Genomic DNA, 20,892 nt, shown 5'->3' with positions numbered 1-20,892 from the left:
AGCTTCTCAGTACACAAACTATAAAGTCACAGGTTACCCTGCTCACTCAGGAACTTTGCTTTCAAAGCCTCCCGGATGCACAGCGCTTCCCGCTGGTCTCTTCTAATCGCCCGGCTGTCTGGCTGTGAGTAATCACCAGCCAGGCTATTTTCCTCAACCTCCCACCCCGCCATAAAGGTCTCCCCCTTGCTCTCACAGAGATTGTGGAGCACACAGCAAGCTGCTATAACAATGGGGATATTGGTTTCGCTGAGATCACAGCGAGTCAGTAAGCTTCTCCATCTCCCCTTGAGACGGCCAAAAGCACACTCCACCACCATTCTGCACTTGCTCAGCCGGTAGTTGAAGAGTTCTTTTTCAGTGTCCAGGGCGCCAGGGCATTAGCGGGTAGGCTGGGTCCCCGAGGATGACTATAGGCATCTCCACATCCCCAACAGTTATTTTGTGGTCCGGGAAGTAAATACCTTGTTGCAGCCGTCTAAACAGACCAGAGTTCCTGAAAACACGAGCGTCATGAACCTTGCCCGGCCATCCCACGTAGATGTTGGTAAAACGTCCCCTGTGGTCCACCAGTGCTTGCAGCACCATGGAAAAGTAGCCCTTTCGGTTAATGTACTGGGTGGCCTGGTGGTCCGGTGCCAGGATAGGGATGTGAGTTCCATCTATGGCCCCACCGCAGTTTGGGAATCCCATCGCTGCGAAACCATCTATGATCGCCTCCACGTTTCCCAGGGTCACTACCTTTGGCAGCAGTACATCAACGATTGCCTTCGCTACTTGCATCACAACAACCCCCACGGTAGATTTGCCCACCCCAAACTGGTTCGCGACTGACCGGTAGCTGTCTGGCGTTGCAAGCTTCCAGAGGGCTATGGCCACTCGCTTCTGTACACTCAGTGCAGCTCGCAACCGGGTGTCACTGCGCTTCAGGGCAGGGGACAGCAACTCACAAAGTTCCAGGAAAGTTCCCTTCCGCATGCGAAAGTTTCGCAGCCACTGGGATTCATCCCAGACCTGCAGCACTATGCGGTCCCACCACTCAGTGCTTGTTTCCCGTGCCCAGAATCGCCGTTCCACGGCATCAACATGACCCATTGCCACTGTGATGTCCTCGGCGCTGGGTCGCCTGCTTTCTGACAGGTCTGTGCTACTCTCAGACTTCAGGACATCACCGCGGTGCCGTAGCCTCCTCGCCTGACTTTTCTGCATCTGCCTCAGGGAAACCTTTATGATAAGCTGCGAGACGTTGAGAGCGGCCACAACTGCAGCGATGGTCGCAGCGGGCTCCATGCTCGGAGTACAGTGGCGTCCGCGCTGTCAATGACTGGAAAAGCGCGCGAACTGTTTTCCCGCCGGCGCTTTCAGGGAGGGAGGGCGGGAGTGATGGACGGATGACGACAGTTTCCCAAAAGCACCCTCGACTCATTTTGTTACCCAGAAGGCATTGCCGGCTACACCCAGAATTCCAATGGGCAGAGGGGACTGCGGGAACTGTGGGATAGCTGACCACAGTGCACCGCTTCGAATGTCGACGCTTTCTCCGTTAGTGTGGACGCACAAAGTCGAATTACTGTCCTTAGTGTGGACACACACGTTCGACTTTGCAATATCGATTACAAAAATTCGATGCAAGTAAAATCGAACTACTCTCGTAGTGTAGACAAGGCCTGAGTGATTGTGGAGGATATCAGTCTTGAGTGATATATAAATAAATCATACAATATGTATGTACATACCTTGACTACCTCCCAGAGCTGCAACGCAATGTTCCTGGGCATGACACCATCATCTCTGAGCTCTGATCTACACTTAAAATTTAGGTCGATACAGTTATGTCGGTCGGGGTTTTGAAAAATCTACACCCCTGGCCAACATAGCTATGCTGATTTAATCCCCAATGTTGATGCAGCCATGGCTATGGAAGAATGCTTTTTTGATTACATAGTTACCATCATTTGGGGAAGTGGTGTTCCTACACTACACCAATGAAAAAAACCCTTCCAGTCGGTGTAGGCTGCATCTACACTACAGGATAATGACGGCATAGCTATAGCAAGGTAGCTATGCCAATATAGTTCCCTTAGTGTAGACACGTCCTTGGGAAACTAGTAAAGAATGCAGCAACGTATCTCTTCAGCAACACAAACTGCTGCAAGCACCTCAAACCTGTCCGCTGCTCTCTACAATGATTTCCCATAGAATATCAAGTCAAATTTAAGATCTGTGTCTTAATCTACAAGCCACTCCATGGAGTTTGTCTTCAAGACTCTGAATGGATTTTTAAAAGATAGCCTGAAGTTTCTAGATGTGGATCCTGGTTCACAACTCCTTTCCTTGGGCACAATGGAGCTCTCCACAATGAAGGTAAAGCTCATCTATGCAAAAGACAGAGCTTTCTTGGGCCAACAAACCCCACCAGATCTAAAATTGGCCTCAAAGCTCACTGCTTCCATTCCAATTGCAAGGCACACTCTTTTAACTGCTCTTTCAATAATAAGCACATGTGGCACATCAGACATAACATAAATAAAAACATCATTAAAAAAAACACCCTCACAGGATATTCCACTTGAAGACAAAAAGATTCTCGTGTGACAAATGCTAGTCATGTCACTTAAAACACTTCTGGAAGCTGCTCAACTACTACAGTAATGAGTGTGGTATAAGAACAAGAATGGAAGACATTGTTGCCAACATTTGTGATTGTATTGCAAATCTCACATTACTTCTGGTTCCTCTTAAAGCTCCAGCTCCTGAAGTCAAGTGATTAGGGAAGAATCTCAACGTTCATTTAAAAGAAGATTCTAACCTTCATTGTTCTGGAGGAAAGCTTGAAAACATGACCAGAGTGTACTCTAATGGCTGAAAACCCAGAAAGCAAACAAAAAGAACCTCAACGTTGTTGTTGTTGTTTTTTAAATCATGATATTTAAGCCAATGTAATGATATTTTGGACCCTGAATCATTATTTTTGAACATTTGAGACTGGCAATAGCAGGAAGAATAAATGCTGAGAGTTTTTTCTTTTTGTTTTAAAAGCAGCTCCTTTATTTTCAATTAGTAACTTCTCTTTCATGGGGTTAAAATTCTGGGTCCATAGAGTAGTTTAATGCACATGTCAGAGGGTGCTCTACTCACCAATGGAGAACCTCCTTCTGGCTGCATCTGGGGATTAGCTCTGCCAGGCCAACGCTCCTTCCTGTAGTTGTACTCTGTCACTGTCAATCTCAGTCTCTGCTCCTGCTTTGTGGCATCGCCCTCTGTGGCATCGCCCTCGCCCTCAGGTCACTCTGATTTTCCCCTTCCAGGGGAAATCACGTGCATGCAAGTCTCTCCAGACCCACTGTCCCCAACAGTGACTGGAGGGTTCACCTGATGATGGTGGTCAGCAAAGCACCTTGTTGGCAGTGTCCAACTGGGATTTCAATTCCTCCTGGACATGGTGGAGGTGTTTAACAGGTCAGATGTCATGGTGACATGGGAAATCATTGGTAGGGATGGAGGGAACTGGGAGTGAAAGCCGTAGTTAGAAAAGAAAGGGCTCTGCTGAGTGAATTTGTGGTCAGAGTTGTTATAAGCAAATTCTGCAAGGGGTAAAAGATGAACCCAGTCATCCTGCTGATAAGTAATAAAACAATGCCGATACTGCTCCAAAATTAGATTCACGCATTCTGACTATCCATCTTTTGGGGGCTGATATTCTGTGAAGACGTACAAGTCAATATCCAAGAGGCAGAATAACTCTTGCCAGAAATGGGAGGTGAACTGTGATCCATAGTCAGATATGATATTGGAGGGTAATCCATGGAGCTTGAAGACACAACCTAAATATAAACAGGCTGTCATTTCTATGGTGGGTATCTTCCGACAAGCACAGAGTGGGACATCTTAGACAGGAGATCCATGGCTACTAGTATGGCTATGTGGCCCTGGGAACTGGAGACATCTACAAGGACGCCCATTGATAAGGACTTCCAAGGTCGGGATTGAGTCGGTAGCAGGACCAAGGTGCACAGAAGTTTATTGTGGGGTACCTTCCTCTGGCAACATACCTTGCAAGAGTCAGTGCAGCTCTTAACAGAGGCATGTAGTCTTGGTCATCAGAAATGCTGCAAAATCAGTTTTATTGACTTCCACTGCCTGAATGGCTAGCCAAGGGCGAGTGATAGCACAATCAAGAATCGCATGGTGAGGCGGATCTTCTGGGACATAAACACTGTCTCTGAAACTCCATTTTTAACACTGAACAACATCCATTGTAGCAACAACTGCAAATGTGTCATTAGGTTGCGAGGATTTCATGAGACCTAGGAGGTCAGTGTTCATCAGCACAAGATATTGGAGGGCTCTGATGGTCTTTCCCTGCTGTCAAGATACTCCCCTTTGTGAGAGAGTACGTTGGGCTTGCCATTGTGGCCCCCAGACTGACAGCATAGAGTAAATCTGGTTTGAGGAAAAAATGTTTCAGTCACTTTTGATTATAATTAAATAATAAACAATTAATAATTAATGGAGATATCCCATCTCCTAGAACTGGAAGGGACCTTGAAAGGTCATCGAGTCCAGCCCCCTGCCTTCACTAGCAGGACCAAGTACTGATTTTGCCCCAGAGCCCCAAGTGGCCCCCTCAAAGATTAAACTCACAACCCTGGGTTTAGCAGGCCAATGCTCAAACCACTGAGCTATCCCTTCCCTCAGAGGGGGGAATTCAGAGAAGAGTGGGGGGGAAAAATACACATTCTCCATTATTTAAAAAAAAAATCCTCTGTCCTTCTTTCGAACAGCTATGCAGCTGGATTGACCAGGAGAAGAATGTTGAAATTTGGCCGGGGAATAGCCTGCACTAAGGAGAAATGCTTTTGGGCATTCTGGCAAAAATGGTCTTTCCTTACACAGAGTTATGAACTTTTGAAAAATCACTTGTTTGTACATGCAATATGCATTACACTAAGCTTGTAAAGTACCCAGCTAAAGAAAGTTAAATAGACAGCACAGCCTTCCCTCAACCACTGCACATTCAGTAAGGTGCAGATGGGGGCTGAGATAAGGATCCTGTGGACCTGAGCAGATTCAATGGGACTGATCATGTATATAAAATTTAGCATTTATGTTGTAGAATCAGTGCCACAAACAGTTACAATGAAAAATAACCCTTTCGTGTACTAGCTTTCAATCCCTTTACTTACTATTTTTGCAGGATTTTTGTATTTCAATTCCTAGACATGAATGGCAATATCAAGGTAGTTCTGATAACCAGCACAGCAGAGTCTCCATGTGTAATTCTCATGCATGATGTAACAGTAACTGGTAATTATTATTTCAGTGACAGAGTAATTAGTAATATATAACCAGTTTTTCTGGATCTAGTAATTAGTCACTGGTTGTAGATTGAATTTGCAAAGTTTCTTTAATTAGGCTGGAAACGCTATTGCTGAGTAAAATTCAAGATTTAAACTTGAAGTCATTGGACTTAGGCATGTGCTTAAGTGGTTTGCTGAATCAGGACTTTAACATTTAAAACTTAAACTAAGATCATCAATATTTTCTCTTGTTTATGGCTGTTGAAATATATAAGCCATTACATATACTGCAGTACATAGAAATCAATAGAATTAAAATTTTGCCCATTATATTTTTATTCTAATGTAAGAGGAAAAGCCATTTATTGGTAGTTTATAGTGAAAAGTATCCAAGAGATTGCAATTTAAATCTATATGAAATATTATAAACAGATTTTATAAATGCAAGTTGTGTAGTTCAGTAATCAATGCTGGTATACTCTGAGAGCCCAATCCAAAGCCCACTGAAATCAACAGGATTCTTTGGGAACTGGATTATGAGGCTGAAAAAACATATGACATAATTCCTACTATGAGAAAACACACAGTCTATCATGGATATTTTCACAATTTGCTTTAATGGCTTTCCACATGACACTTGGACACTTTTCATCCCTCCTAGAAACTTGACTATGGGAATCTTGGCCCCTTTCTGGTCACTCAACATATGAACCCGGTTGCTTTCTGTCTCCAGCCACCACCCATGAAGCGAGTGCACTCTGAGTTTCACATCTGCCTCTTGGAAAAAAAAAACACAAGGGACACAGCCTCCTCCCACTGTGTTCATGGTGCAAGGACAGGAGGAATACCTCATAAGGCAAATCCTAAATCCCAAGATCCTTTGGGGAAAGCTCCTATGCCTTGTTGACTGGGAAGGGTACAGCCTGGAGGAATGCTCATAGGAACCAGCTAGTAATATCCACGCTCTCAACCTGCTCTGTGAGTTCCATTAATCCCATCCTGACAAGCCTGGCCCAAAGACATCTGGGAGGCAGGTAATGTGAGGTAAGCCCTCAGCAAGAGCCTGCAATGGGTCATCCCTTATCCATCATCCATGAGCAAGGACTGGGTCAGATGACCTTCAGGAACAGCTATTTAATTCCTCAGGAAGAGCAGCAAGCCACTCTGCAATGTCACTACTCAGCTGGGAACTCTCCCTCTGCAGACTGCCCAAGCTTCTAGCCTGTTCTTGTTCCCGCCTCACGGATCCGGCCTGCTCCAGTCCCTTGGCAAAGGCTTCTGGCCTGCTCTCACCAGCTGATCTTGCACTGGCACCCACCTGCCTCTGCCCAAGTCGGCTCTGCCCCTGCCACGGTGAGTTGCCCAGTGACCCCTGACATCATCTATCCCAGACAAACTCAAGGAGGGTACAAAGTGAATTCTAATTATAGGAAATTCAAACAAAAGTGCTTTTACAATGTTGAAAAGTAGCTTCTAAGAATTTCTTCTCTTATTGCTACTCAGGGATTCTGGCTACCTGGTCAGGGACATCATAATATTTCATGCAGCACTTCTCTTGTGGAATGCTTTCTCACTCTTACATTATTTTATTAATTCCTTGGTACTTGGCCTAACGCAAAGCTACCTGTTCATTTGTGTAAAGGAACAGAACAAAAACAGTGTTCCTGCTCAACACTGCAAATTGCATGAATTTCCATAGCAGATATTGTGATTTGTGTGCAACATTCCTCTGTATAATTCTTGGAGAGAAATTAAAGTGAGATGCTTGGGCACCCATTGCACCTAGGAGACTTTATGAGTGGGTGGTGGGGCGGTGTTGGTGTTGGATGCTGGAATGAGGAGAAAAAGCAGTGCTGGTTCTTACCTCTCCTCCACTTGCCATCACTCAAAATATTCATTCATCTGAACCCTCATGCTGAAACACTTGCTCCCTCCTAATTATCTGCAACACATCCCTTTGCCTCCATAGCTCACTGCAACAGCACCCCTCCCATACCAGTTCCCTGTTACATTCTGACTCCCTGTAAACCCCTCTTCTTTTCTGGCTTCCCACAACAATTTACAGCCATACACATCTACCCTGGCTCCCTCTCACAGCCTTCTTTCTTTATATGTGGCAGCCAGGTTGCCCCAGCAACACTTGCAAAACATTGTTAGGAGCTTAAATGGAAAAATAATTTGTCCATCTGATTATGCTCAGGTGAAGAATGCAACATCACATTTTCTCTACAGCTCCTTCACATGGTGATCCTTCCTCAATTTCCATTCTCCACTTTCTGCTTTTCCACTGTTCCTTCATGGTGATGCATCTGCTTTGCACTGCTATGATGTGTCAGATGCATCACAGGGAAAACCTAGACATCCCAGAGAGCCAAATAAAAGATCTTTCTGTATTCTGTAGGGAGGGACAGAGTATTTGAAATGGGCAACATTTTCTAAATTTTCTTGTGCGTCTCATTATAGATGTTCTTTCCACTTCCTGACAGAATATTATATAACATCACGAGGTAAAGTTTTAATTCATATAATTTGTCTTGTTATTTTACACTTGAGTAATTCTGATAAAAATCAGAAAGTACTTAATGCTTACCAAATCTACCTCATTGCACTGATGACAGACAGCTGAAAGATGAAGGACGTAGGAGTAGATATAGGATATTCTCTAGGCAGGTTGGCTACATGGTGACTAGCAGTTTTGGTCTTCCCATGCTATGAAAAGTCTCTGCTTTTGCTTTTGGTCATTCTTTGCTAGAAGCATAACTGAAACACATGAAATTCATTGCTTCCATAAACTGGAGTATCCAGAGTTGTGATGTGGAGTGACAGGTGAACTAATAGAAGTCTGTATGTGTTGTAGCATGGGTGTCCTGAAATTGAGCAAGGCGTCTGGAAATTGACATATGACTAACTTAAGAAGTGCCTGAGTAACTTGCTACTGTCTTGGAAAAGTCTGTACCTACCAAAATGTTGCACACATTATTTTGTGCAAAACAGGATGGGAATAGCTTTGCCTTTTTTCTATTCCAAAGCTGCTCTGTCAGTAGATCATAGAGGTCTAATAAGATGGCTCTTTTCTGCAGCTGGAAATCTTGGATGCACTAATGCCTCTTTTATCCCAGTTCCTGCATCTGTAGTTAATGCCGAACATTTCTGTCTCTGACTCCTGTAGGCTTCCTCCTTCTGAGCATGAGGAAAAAGTGAGGATAAATATATACCTAAGACAAGATGACTGTCTGATATGACCTGTCATAAAGAACATTAATGTCAGCATATAGCCCTATGGATATTTATGGACCAAATCCTGGCTCCCACTGGGCCAGCTTTGCAAAGGTGGACCAGAGCAAAGTGGCTGTGTGTTGAGCAGTACTGGCTGCTCAAGATTCCCCCAGCATGAAAAATCTCTGGGTGGTATAGGGCCAGTGTGGTAGCTTCTATGCTACTCTGACCCTTGTGTGATGGGGCGTCTGCCCCACACTGGGCTCTAAGGGATTAATAGAGCCTTTGGGAGGCTGCACAGGAGGCAGCCAATCAGAGAGGAGCTGCAAGGAGCAGCCAATCAGGGCCAGGATGGCCCATATTAGAAGGGCCGCAGAGCAGTCAATCCCTGGAACTTGAGGAGGGAAGACTGGCTGCCTTGCAGGCTGAAGGCAGCAAGCACCCTGGACAGAGCAGTGTTGCAGGCAGAGACCAGGGAAGCTAAAGGCAGCTCCTGGTTGAGAATTTGAAAGTGGCAGGCAACTTGGGTGAAAGTGATCCTGAAATGGTAGAGTTCGTGATTCTAAGGAATGGTAGGAGGGAGAAAAGCACAAGAAAGATAATGGATTTCAAGAAAGCAGACTTTGGCAAACTCAGGGAGTTGGTAGGTAAAATCCCATGGGAAGCAAGTCTAAAGGGAAAAACAATTGAAGACAGTTGGCAGTTTTTCAAAGAGACATTATTAAGGGCACAAGAGCAAACTATCCCACTGCGTAGGAAAGAGAGGAAGTATGGCAAGAGACCTCCCTGGCTTAACCAGGAGATCTTTAATGATCTAAAACTCAAAAAAGAGTCCTACAGAAAGTGTGGTCAAATTACAGAGCATGAATATAAACAAATAACACAAGTATGTAGGGACAAAATTGGAAAAGCCAAAGCACAAAATGAGATCAAACTAGCTAGGGACGTAAAAGGAAACAAGAAAACATTCTACAATACGTAGGATGCAAGAGGAAGACCAAGGACAGAGTAGGCCTGTTACTCAATGAGGGGGGAAAGACAATAACAGAAAATGTGGAAATGTGGCAGTGGTGCTTAATGACCTCTTTGTTTCGGTTTTCACCAAGAAGGTTGGTAGTGATTGGACGTCTAACATAGTGAATGCCAGTGAAAATGAGGTAGGATCATAGTCTAAAATAGGGAAAGAACAAGTCAAAAATTACTTAGACAAGATAGATGTCTTCAAATCACCCAGGCCTGATTAAATGCATCCTAGAATACTCAAGGAGCTGACTGAGGAGATATCTGAGCCATTAGCAATTATCTTTGAAAAGTCATGGAAGACAGGAGACATTCCAGAAGACTGGAAAAGGGCAAATATAGTGCCCATCTATAAAAAGGGAAATAAGGACAACCCGGGGAATTATAGACCAGTCAGCTTAACTTCTGTACCCAGAAAAATAATTAAGCAATCAATTTGCCAACACCTAGAAGATCAGAAGGTGATAAATAATAGTGAGCATGAATTTGTCAAGAACAAATAGTGTCAAACCAACCTGATAGCTTTCTCTGACAGGGTAACAAGCCTTGTGGATAGGGGGGAAGCAGTAGATGTGGTATATCTTGACTTTAGTAAGGCTTTTGATACTGCCTCGCATGACCTTCTCAAACAAACTAGGGTAATACAACCTAGATGGAGCTACTATAAGGTGGGTGCGTGACTGGGTGGAAAATCATTCCCAGAGAGTAGTTATCAGTCGTGCTGGAAGGGGTCCCACAGGGATCGGTCCTGGGTCTGGTTCTGTTCAATATCTTCATCAATGATTTAGATAATGGCATAGAAAGTACACTTATAAAGTTTGAGGATGATACCAAGCTGGGAGGGGTTACAAGTGCTTTAGAGGATAGGATTAAAATTCAAAACGATCTGGACAAACTGGAGAAATGGTCTGAAATAAATAGAATGAAATTCAATAAGGACAAATGCAAAGTACTCCACTTAGGAAGGAACAATCAGTTGCACACAAACAAAATGGGAAATGATTGCCTAGGAAGGAGTACTGTGGAAAAGGGTCTGGGGGGTCATAGTGGATCACAAGCTAAATATGAGTCAACAGTGTAACGCTGTTGCAAAAAAAGCAAACATCATTCTGGGATGTATTAGCAGGAGTATTGTAAGCAAGACACAAGAGGTAATTCTTCCGCTCTACTCCTCAACTGGAGTCTTGTGTCCAGTTCTGGGCATCACATTTCAGGAAAGATGTGGACAAAGTGGAGAAAGTCCAGATAAGATTGAAAAAATTGGGTTTGTTTAGTCTGGAGAAGAGAAGACTGAGAGGGGACATGATAACAGTTTTCAAGTACATAAAAGGTTGTTACAGGGAGGAGGGAGAAAAATTGTTCTTCTTAACCTCTGAGGATAGGACAAGAAGCAATGGGCTTAAATTGCAGCAAGGGTAGTTTAGGTTGGACATTAGGAAAAACTTCCTGTCAGGGTGGTTAAGCACTGAAATAAATTGCCTAGGGAGGTTGTGGAATCTCCATCATTGGGGATTTTTAAGAGCAGGTTGGACAAACACCTGTCAGGGATGGTCTAGATAATACTTAGTCCTGCCTTGAGTGCGGAGGACTGGACTAGATGACCTCTCAAGGTCCCTTCCAATCCCATGATTCTATGATCTGCAGGCTGAGACCCTGAGGCAAGGGCAAAGAGGGTGCTGGGGCCGTGGGGAAGTAGCCCATGGAAATCTACAGCAGAGTCAGAAGGGACGCAGCAAATGGTGGTCATCTACAGGGTCCCTTGAACTGGAGTAGTAGGTGGGCCCAGATCCCTCACCCACCCCTCGCCACCGAGAAAGTGGCCAGACATTGGGCTGCAGTTGCCACTGAGGGAAGGGGCTGAACCATCGGCCTACGGTACTTTCCCCCGGAAGTGAAGAGCATAGAATGTGGCACAGCTGGACGGCTGTGTCATGAAGAGGATGCTGCAGTCCTGAGAGTGACGTGGGTCCCTGGAGCAGAAGTGACGGTGCGCGAGACACCACCAGAAGAGGACACAGAGCTAATTCCCAAGATAGTCAACAGGAGGTGCTGCAGTGGTGAGTTGCACCCTGTCACACCTTGTAAAGAGGAGGGCTAGAATGTTTCTATGCCCTGGCTATTTCCAAGTGCTGGATTGGCTCCTTTGGGGAGCCAGGCATAATTTAGAATAGCCCTGAACACGTACAGTATCTAGTTATAAATAATAACAGAGAGGACTGATGAAAAACTAATGCAAAGCCATACCATGCCACCCTTACTTCTGCACTGCTGCCTTCAGCAGTGGGCGTCCGGAGAGTGGTGTCTGCTGGTGAGGGCTCTGCTCCGAAGGCAGCAGCGCAGAAGTAAGGATGGCAATACCATACTATGCCAACCTTACCTCTGCATTGCTGCTGGTGGTGGCACTGCCTTCAGAGCTGGGCTCCCAGCCAGCAGCTGCCGCTTTCCTGTTCCCCAAATCTGAAGGCAGTGCTACTGCCAGCAGTAGCACAGAAGTAAAGGTGGCAGTACCAGGACCTACCTACAGTCACCTTGTGACCCCCCAGAAGCCCTTTTGGGTCAGGACCCCTCCAATTACAACACTGTGAAATCATGAACTTTACTATTTTTTAAATTCTATCACTGTGAAATTGACCAAAATGGACTGTGAATTTGGTAGGCCCCTTGAGGGGGCCACTTAGGGATCTGGGGCAAAAATCTGTCTGGGGATTGGTCCTGCTTTGAGCAGGGGGTTGGACTAGATGACCTTCTGAGGTCCCTTCCAACCATGATATTCTATAATCTATAATCCTATAAAGTATTTAATCTAAACAATACTGTAATTCAAATCCCCTCCTGCTTGTAAAACTCTTGTATGTCAAGATTTCAGCTTGGAGTGAATCTCTAATTCTAAACCTCTAAGACAAGAGTCCATGAGGAGAAGGTTGATACAACCTTAACTATTGTGTTATGATCAACATTGTAGTAACAGAGAGCATCAATAAAATATCAACCTACTATATAATTAGCTTATTAATTGGGACATTATTTACGGAGAGAGTTACTTGCACAGCATGCACCTACTTTCTGAAATATTCACAGCACTCACTACCCAGCAGGCTACCAACATAAAAGTTCAGTTAAAAAAATAGCAGAATGGCCATATAAATGCCTCTAAATAAACTGAGTCCTCTTGGCAGAAAGAGATGAGTCAGAGCCTCCATTTTCATGAGAGGTGACCCTGACAGGTTTGCTAAGCCTGCAGATAGTGCTGTACTCTTGCGTTTGGTGGTGGGTCACTTTGATTTTTTTAAAAGAACAGAAAACATCAATGAATATTTCTTCAATTATATTAATATCTCACCATAAAAAAAGTTAATTATATCGTGGTGCCACCTAGAAAAACAGAGGGAGGAAAAGGAGAAGCCTTTTGAATGTGTCAGCACACATTTAATTTAATCTATTTTTCAGGTATTCTAAATATTTAATACTGTGGATGATGGGTGTTTCCAAAAATCTGTTTGATGGAAGGTATCCAAATACCATCAAAAAGAACTGTCACAAGAATGTCACACTCACATATGTTGTTAAGCTAGACATCAATGTCAACCTCTCAGCAAGAGTTTCACCCTTCCAGTGTCCTAATCAAATCCTTTCAGCAGCTAGAAGCGAAAATATGTTCCTGGGCATGCGCAGAGCTTAGTTGACTTGTTAGTGAATTCAGTAGGGCTCTGCACAGACTAAGCATCTTGTAGAATCACTGCCTACACTTGCAGAGTATTATGATTGCTGGGATTAACTCCAAAATTTCATTTAATGTTTACAGGGCAGAGGGCACCTAATTATTTTATTTTTAATTGATTTAGCTTTTTACAACTTCAGCACAAAGTTCACAAATGGCTGCATGATTACTGAACATGTACATTATGGTCCAATGCTACTCTTGCACCTCCTACAGGTGTCTGAATTCTCATCTACTGCCGTTCCATCTGCAATAGAGACTAGTGCATCTCTGTTATATCTAAAATTACTGCAGCTTTAGACTGGCCTCTTTCATCACCAAGTAATTGTTCCTCCTGTGTTTGGGCTATTGAACCACTGTGTATTTGTTACCTATTTCTCATTTCTAAAAGGTCTTAAAGTGTCCTAAAAGACTTCTGTTAATGTGAATAAGTGATATATAGAAAAAAAGCTTGATATAACTTGAGTCTGAAAACCTACAGTCAAATGATTTTCTCCTTAGAAATTTCTGCATTATGATCATTAATTGAAAATACTATCCCAAGCTCTTTGAAACAGCTTTCCCCCCATCCCCTGAAATATAGTTATACATTAGCCCAATGGTTCTCATCCTAATTCCACACATGACCCAAAAACAGATGGGATTTCTTGATACAATGCAAAATCCTACAATTTTTGTGGTCACAAAGTTACTACTGATTTGTCAACATTCAATACCTCATTTTCCACTTCCACTTCCAAATACATCTCTTTGAGTAGTTCTGCAACTGAGTCTATAGTCACTTGACTCTACATTCTGAGAGTTAGCAGAATGACTCACAATTATTGTATTAAAATTACAATTCAATCAAAAGGAGGTCTCAAAATACTGTTTGTGTCAGGTGTTGATGATGAAGAATCCCAGGAAAAGTAACTTTTCCTAACACTGAACACAAAACTTCATTCTGAATAAGGAAATGCATGAAAGGGCTCTTTACTCATCTCTTGGGTGCCCTGAATCCTGTTAGGAGCATGAGTAGAATAAATAAGAGGAAACCTGACAGAAGAATATCAAGTGATAAATTACATAGAGAAGGATCCTGTTTACCCTTTCTCATAAAAAAGAACATACGGCTTTGAAGCAGGAATTACTTGGAGAATTTCTATAGCCTGTGCTGTACAGGAGGTCAAACTAGATCCCTTCTGACCTTATAGTCTATGAACAAGGCAACATTCAATGAATATAAGAAGCAACACATTTAAAACTGATAAGAAATATTATTCTTTTACACAGCACATAAGTAAGATGTGGAGCCCATTGCCACAAGACATTAAGTCCAAGAATTTAATAGGATTCAAAAGGATAAAACATACATACGGATTTTGGTCCTGATTTTGCAAGGTACTTAAGAACATACATGACTTGAAGCACATGAGTATTCCCACCGAAGTCAGTTCCAGAGCTGTGCATATGCTTGAATCCCTGGATAAATCAGAGCAAATGGGATTATCCACAGTTAGATAAGATAAAATAAATAAAGGATATAAACCTTCTTGCTTCGGAGCGATCACTAACTGATGAAGATTAAGAGAAACTTCCTCCATGGACAGGTTATTCATAATTGTCTTTTACTGGGATTTTTCCACATTCCTCAATTATATTTGGATTGATTTTATTTTGGGTTATTGGTGGAAAACTGTCAAACAAATCCAGTAGGAGGGGGAAAAAATCCTACTTATGAAATACAGACCCCCATTAAATTGCTTCTTTCTTACATGGATAACTGCTTTGTATCAGCCAAATAAAAACTTGCATATTCTCTACTAATAACATCGGTCACAAGTCTGAAATCTAGGGCTAAAAATAGTAAATCAGGTAAGCATGCATCAGTATAGTAATAGTAAATCAGGTAAGCATGCATCAGTTACAGTGGTTTCCAAACAATTCTTCACTCACTTTGTCATACAGAGCCACAGAAACTGAAAAGCAGTCTGCATGGGCATAGACAGATGGGGACTTAGAAGGGCTTTAGCATGCCCTTCCCCCTCCCCAAATATAGAGATTGCATTAATAAATAAAGAAAACAGTGAGTTTGGAACAGAAGCTGTTTTTTTTCACTTTACTAAAATTGGGCAAGTCTGGTCATGGGACAAAACTACCCATTAAAGCAGTTCTTTTTTAAACATGAGTAAAAAGAACAACTTACAAATCAGAAAAAGTTCCAAACAATGATCTTCACACAGGGTTTCTTGAAATGAATTCTTCTGCAACATCTGTTGACTGTTAGTCATTGGTTTTGTCCCTGTGTTCATGTAAAATCACACCCCAGTTGAGCCATGATTGTCCCATTGTTGACTGACGCCATGTTTTAATATGGTGTATAGAAATAAAATTACACTCATTTTCAGCACTTAAACTTACAGCATTAGTTGCCGGTTCCCCCAAAATCATTTTTATCAACTTCATCGCTTTGCAAAACAGCTGGTGTTCTGTTTGGCTGAGTGAACTGAGATATTTCTGAATGAACTTCAATGATCTCTCTGTAAGCTGACAGATGGCTTGCAACAGATGAAGCTTAGTAATCAATCAATCATGGTTGAAATCTGAACCATACACCTGAAGCACGTTTTGAACTGGTGTTTCTGTTACATGAGGACTATTTGGGAGTTTCAAGATGTTGAGTAATTCTATAGCCCTCTGTTCAAATCTCAATTGAATACTGGACTTTGTAAAATCAGCTACTGTATAAATCAGTACATATAAATCTTTGCTGAATTGGGGTAGATGGTTTCTCCTGTCCCTAGTTGCAGTTTCTTGGAAACTCCAGCATTCTGACTATCTCCAACTTTTCTGGTGGATTTGCTCCCAGAATAAGTTGTAGCTTTCATCATATTGGATGGGTTGAAGTGAATTAAGTGTCGTTTAGGCCTTCTGTTGCTGAAAAGTCTGACCCATTGCAGAGTTTTAGACAGATTGTGTACCATATTGAGGACTTTTTCAACCGAGTTCAGTACCAAAGAGGAAATTAAATATTTCCATTTGAGTGGCTGTGCCACCAATTTGAGCTCTCATTTCAGGATCTTTTGTTGAATCCTTTGTAACCCCCCAAATTCCACACAGTGCAACGTGGTTCTCAGAAGTGGCAGCCAATGCTTCTGCATGGAGAGTTTATCTTACTGGACAAAAGACATGGATGCCTGGTAATGCACTTAACACTTCATATTTTTTTTCTGAAATATTGCATCTCATTTGGGTGACTTTTTAAACAAAATTTTACTTTTGTAAACAGTTTCAAGAGTATCCAGGGGTCTAGTATTATTTTTAATAGCATCCTGGCATACCAAATTGAAGGCATGCCCATGGCAATGAGTATTAGGGCTGGCCAGAAAACAAGAATTCCATTTTGCAGAGAAAAAAAATGAGGTTCTGCATCAGAACAAAAACTAGATAACTAAATAGGAAACAGAGAGAGACCCACCTGCCTCTGAATAGTCAATGCACTCATCTGGGATGAGGGTGATCCAGGTTCTGGTCCCTGCTCTGCTTGATTTGGGACAGGACTTGGGACAGGGTTTCCCACATCCCACTGGGCTTTTGACTATTTTGCAGTGGGTTTTGATCAAAAATTGCATCCTGAACCTCAGAAACCTTCCCAACAAAATTGTAATTGAAACTGATACCGTTCCACAAAAGGTTTGTTTGGATGAATCAGCATTTTCCCCACAAAAAATGTTGTTGTTTTTTTGAAAAACTTCCTGACCAGCTGTAATGATTTTGTCATGGATATTTTTAGTAAAAGTCACAGACAGGTCACGGGCAATAAAGAAAAATTCATGGAAGCCCGTGACCTATCCTTGACTTTTACTAAAAATACCCATGACACAATGGGTGGGGGGCTGGAGTTCCAGGGTTCCCCTCGGCTGGTGGCCAGGAGTTCTGGGCGTCCCCCCTGCTGCCTGCGGCGGCCGGGAGCTCCAGGGTACCCCACAGCTCCCTGTCTCAACAGGTGGCAAGGGACCTTGCAGCTCCTAGCCGGCACTGGCTGAAGTCACGGATTCTGTGACTTCCATGACCTCTGTGACTAAATCACAGCCTTAATTATGCATAGCTTGTCGTTCCTCCTATTGCAATCTTGTTGATGCAGCTAATACTAAGCCTGCCATAGTAGAGACACCATCATAAAATTGTCTGTGACAGTTTTTGACTCTGAGATTTAGATGCAATAGAATAAATTTGATTGCTGATACAACTACCTCCACTGATGTACAGGCTACATTGTACAATGCAATGGACTCTTCATGAACATTCATGTTCTCATCCACATTTCACAGGCAAAAAAAACCACTTGCTCTTTGTTGGAGAAGTCTGTTGTTTCATCTGCCATTACTGAATACCACTTTCCAGAAATTTTCTCAGAAATATCCCTCACAACTTTAAGAGCCATGATTTCCATTATTTCATTTTGAATAGCTTGACTTTTGAATTTGTCTTGACTCTTTTTCAGCCACTTTGAAATATCAGTCATGTTCTGCCTGTAAGGTTTTAATACCATGCTCATCACTAGGGCCCTACCAAATTCCAAAGTCCATTTTGGTCAATTTCACAGTCACAAGATTTTAAAAATCGTAAATTTCATGATTTCAGCTATTTACCCCGGGGTGGGGAAGGTGGGAGGTGAACTCTGCAGATGCACTTTTGAACTCTGGGTCTGCACTGACCCGGGACAGCAACTGTGAGTGGGGTGCAGAGAAGGGTCAGTCACGTGAAAGGGTCTCTTGGGTTGCTGGACTTAAGAACCTGGGGGGAAAAGGATACAGCCCCAACCTACTTGGGGTGGGCCTTTTACTTATGGTTTATGTTTATGAACCCTGTTTGCGGGGTTTTCCCAAATTAACGCTGAGTTACTTCCCTCCTTTTATTAAAAGCTTCCTTTCTACACTCAGACTCTGTGCTTGCGAGTGGGGAAGTATTGCCTCTTGGAGGCTCCCTGAGGTGGTGTGTAAATTTCCCAGGTTACTGGGTGTGGGGTCAAGCCGGTTCTGTGTTGTATCAATGGAAAGGAACCCCTAGATATTGAACCCGGCCCTGGCAGAAGGGTTACATTAGGAGGGCATGGTATGGAATTGCCACCCTTACTTCTCCACTGCTGCTGGCAGGATGCTGCCTTCAGAGCTGGGTGCCCAGCCAATAGTTGCCACTCTCTGGCCACCCAGCTCTGAAGGCAGTGCAGAAGTAAGGGCGGCAATACTGCAACCCCCCTAAAATAACCTTGTGGTCCCCCTTGCAACTCCCTTTTGGGTCAGGACCCCCAATTTGAGAAATGCTGGTCTCCCCAGCAAAATCTGTATAGTATAAGGTAAAAGCACAAAAAAGACCAGATTTCATGGGGGGAGACCAGATTTCACAGTCTGTGGCGCATTTTTCATGGCCGTGAATTTGGTAGGGCCCTACTCATCACCATGGTATCTGAGCGCCTTCCAGTAGTGCATTAACCCACATGACTAACATCTGTCAAGTGTTGTTTGTTCTCTTATCCTCTCCCCAGAAGGAGACGCATGTACAGTTGTGTCTTGTTTTAGTGGTGGGCATTTGTTTTTTTAAATATACCTGTTGCTATGTGTTTATATTAGAAAAGGCAAGATCAAAACATGTGCCTTACACTTGGAGCAGAGGGTGGTGAAGTTTGTGATGGTCCTTATTTCTTGGGGGAGTTTATTCCATGGTCTTGGATCAACCCCCGTCCCCTCCCAAGACAGTCTCCTGCACAGATGAGCTTTAAACCTACATGTTAAATGTTGAACTCTGAATCTAAGTCGCCTTTGTGGATCTCGCTCTTTGTTATTGTACTTCACTCAGTCACTGATCACTTAGAAAGGCTAAGTCTACACACTATGAGCTAGGAGTGTGATTCTCCTGTTCATGTGTATATATACTTGTGGCATCTTGATGAGAGCTAGCATGATTATAAATAGTAATGTAGCCACGCTAGCAAGGGCAGCAGCAACAGAGGCATGGCTGGGAGATGCTGAGTACAAACCTGCCTGAAAACAGTAGGTACGTACTTGGCATGGTTCGGCCACAGCTCCGCTGCCACTGCCTAGGCAAGTGCTGCTTCTCTACTATTTATAAATACACTATCTCCCATTGAGCTACCAAAGGTATGTGTACATGAGCAGGGGAATCACGCCCCTAGCTCATAGAGTAGACATAGCCTAAGAATGGCATGGGATTGCAGAATTAAAACACACACACAGAATACTTTCTGGCAAACTGAAACATTTAGCTGGCCTCTTGGTTTTATATAGTGATGGCATTCTTTGTAGGCATTATTTGTAGACCAATCTAGAATGTGATAGAATGAAGAAAGGGAACAGCCTACACCTGATCTATTAATTACACTGGTGTTGGTGTCACTAGGCATAGCTACCAGGTAACTCGGGAGGGTGGAAGGCCATAAGTGTCGATGAAACCCCCCTGCTCTGGGTCTAAGTGAGCCAAAGCAACCCCATCTTGTGAACTTTAACCAGCCTCAATGCTAACAGCCTAAAAGCAGAATATGTAACAGTCAGCTTTTTTAGCAGACAGCTGCAGTTTCGCTCAAACTAGCAAAAGCAGTAGTGATAAGGAAAGGGGAGAGGGGGAGGGGGAAGTCTACATGTCTCTGGGCCTGCAAGGCCAAAGATAAACATGCGGATGAGAACTTTTCTAACACGCCACAATGTAGTGCCTACTGTAACTGCTGTCGGGAAGGAAGGGGTGGAGGGGAAACAAAACAAAAGGCTTACAAAAGCAGCTTGGAATATACAATGGGAAACTTGCTTGTATTTGTTGCGCTTCTGATTTGAGACATGCTGGTCTCCTGAGTGCCTTTTCGAGATCACGAATAAACTTGGTTTGCTTCTCCATCCTGGTGTGTCTATTGGTGCGACGCACACGAACCCCGCTGTTGCCCCCTCTGGGCCGGCAACACTGGGAAGCAATTATTTTTATATTTTGCTTTGTTTTATGAGTTTCTCCTCGACCACAGACTCCAACAAGGAAAAGGCTACAAATAAGCTGGCTTTGACTCTGTCATGATGGGACTGTAGTCCAAAGCTGCAAAAGGACTTTCAAAGAATCTTGGATTCTCTGATGTCTGGCCTCTCCATCCCGTTGTGATAAGAGCATATTGAACTCATTCAAAAGTGGAAGGTAAAAGGAGGAGGAAAGAAGAGAGGGACTCCCAAAGCCTCCTGATTGGCCTATCCCAGGTCTTACTAGAGAGAGTGAGAGGATCAGAATTCTTCATGCACAGAGCGGGGGAGGGGATGAGCCTTTGTGGGAGGTGGAAAACAGCCAACCTGGCTGCAGAAAAAGTGGGAGAAGTGTAATCCACCTGTCTAATAGGGAGATATCTCTTTAAGAGATCTATTGTGGGGGTAGGAGTGAGTTGTGTCTGGGTTGTTGTTGCTAAGCAGGTGCACAATTGGAACTCCATGTCCAGAAGTTTCTGGAATTGGGTGTGGTAGTTTTGGGTATGCTCCAATAGGTTCCCTGTTGCTGGGGTCAGACTCCATGATAGGGTTGTCAACTTTCTAATTGCACAAAACTGAACACGTTCCTCCGCCCTGAGGCCCTGTCCCTGCCCCACCCCTTCTCTGAGGCCCCACCCCCCACTTG

This window comes from Chrysemys picta, chromosome 1, assembly GCF_011386835.1.
Source record: "Chrysemys picta bellii isolate R12L10 chromosome 1, ASM1138683v2, whole genome shotgun sequence".
Taxonomy (NCBI): Eukaryota; Metazoa; Chordata; order Testudines; family Emydidae; genus Chrysemys; species Chrysemys picta.
This window is presented reverse-complemented; position numbering follows the sequence as displayed.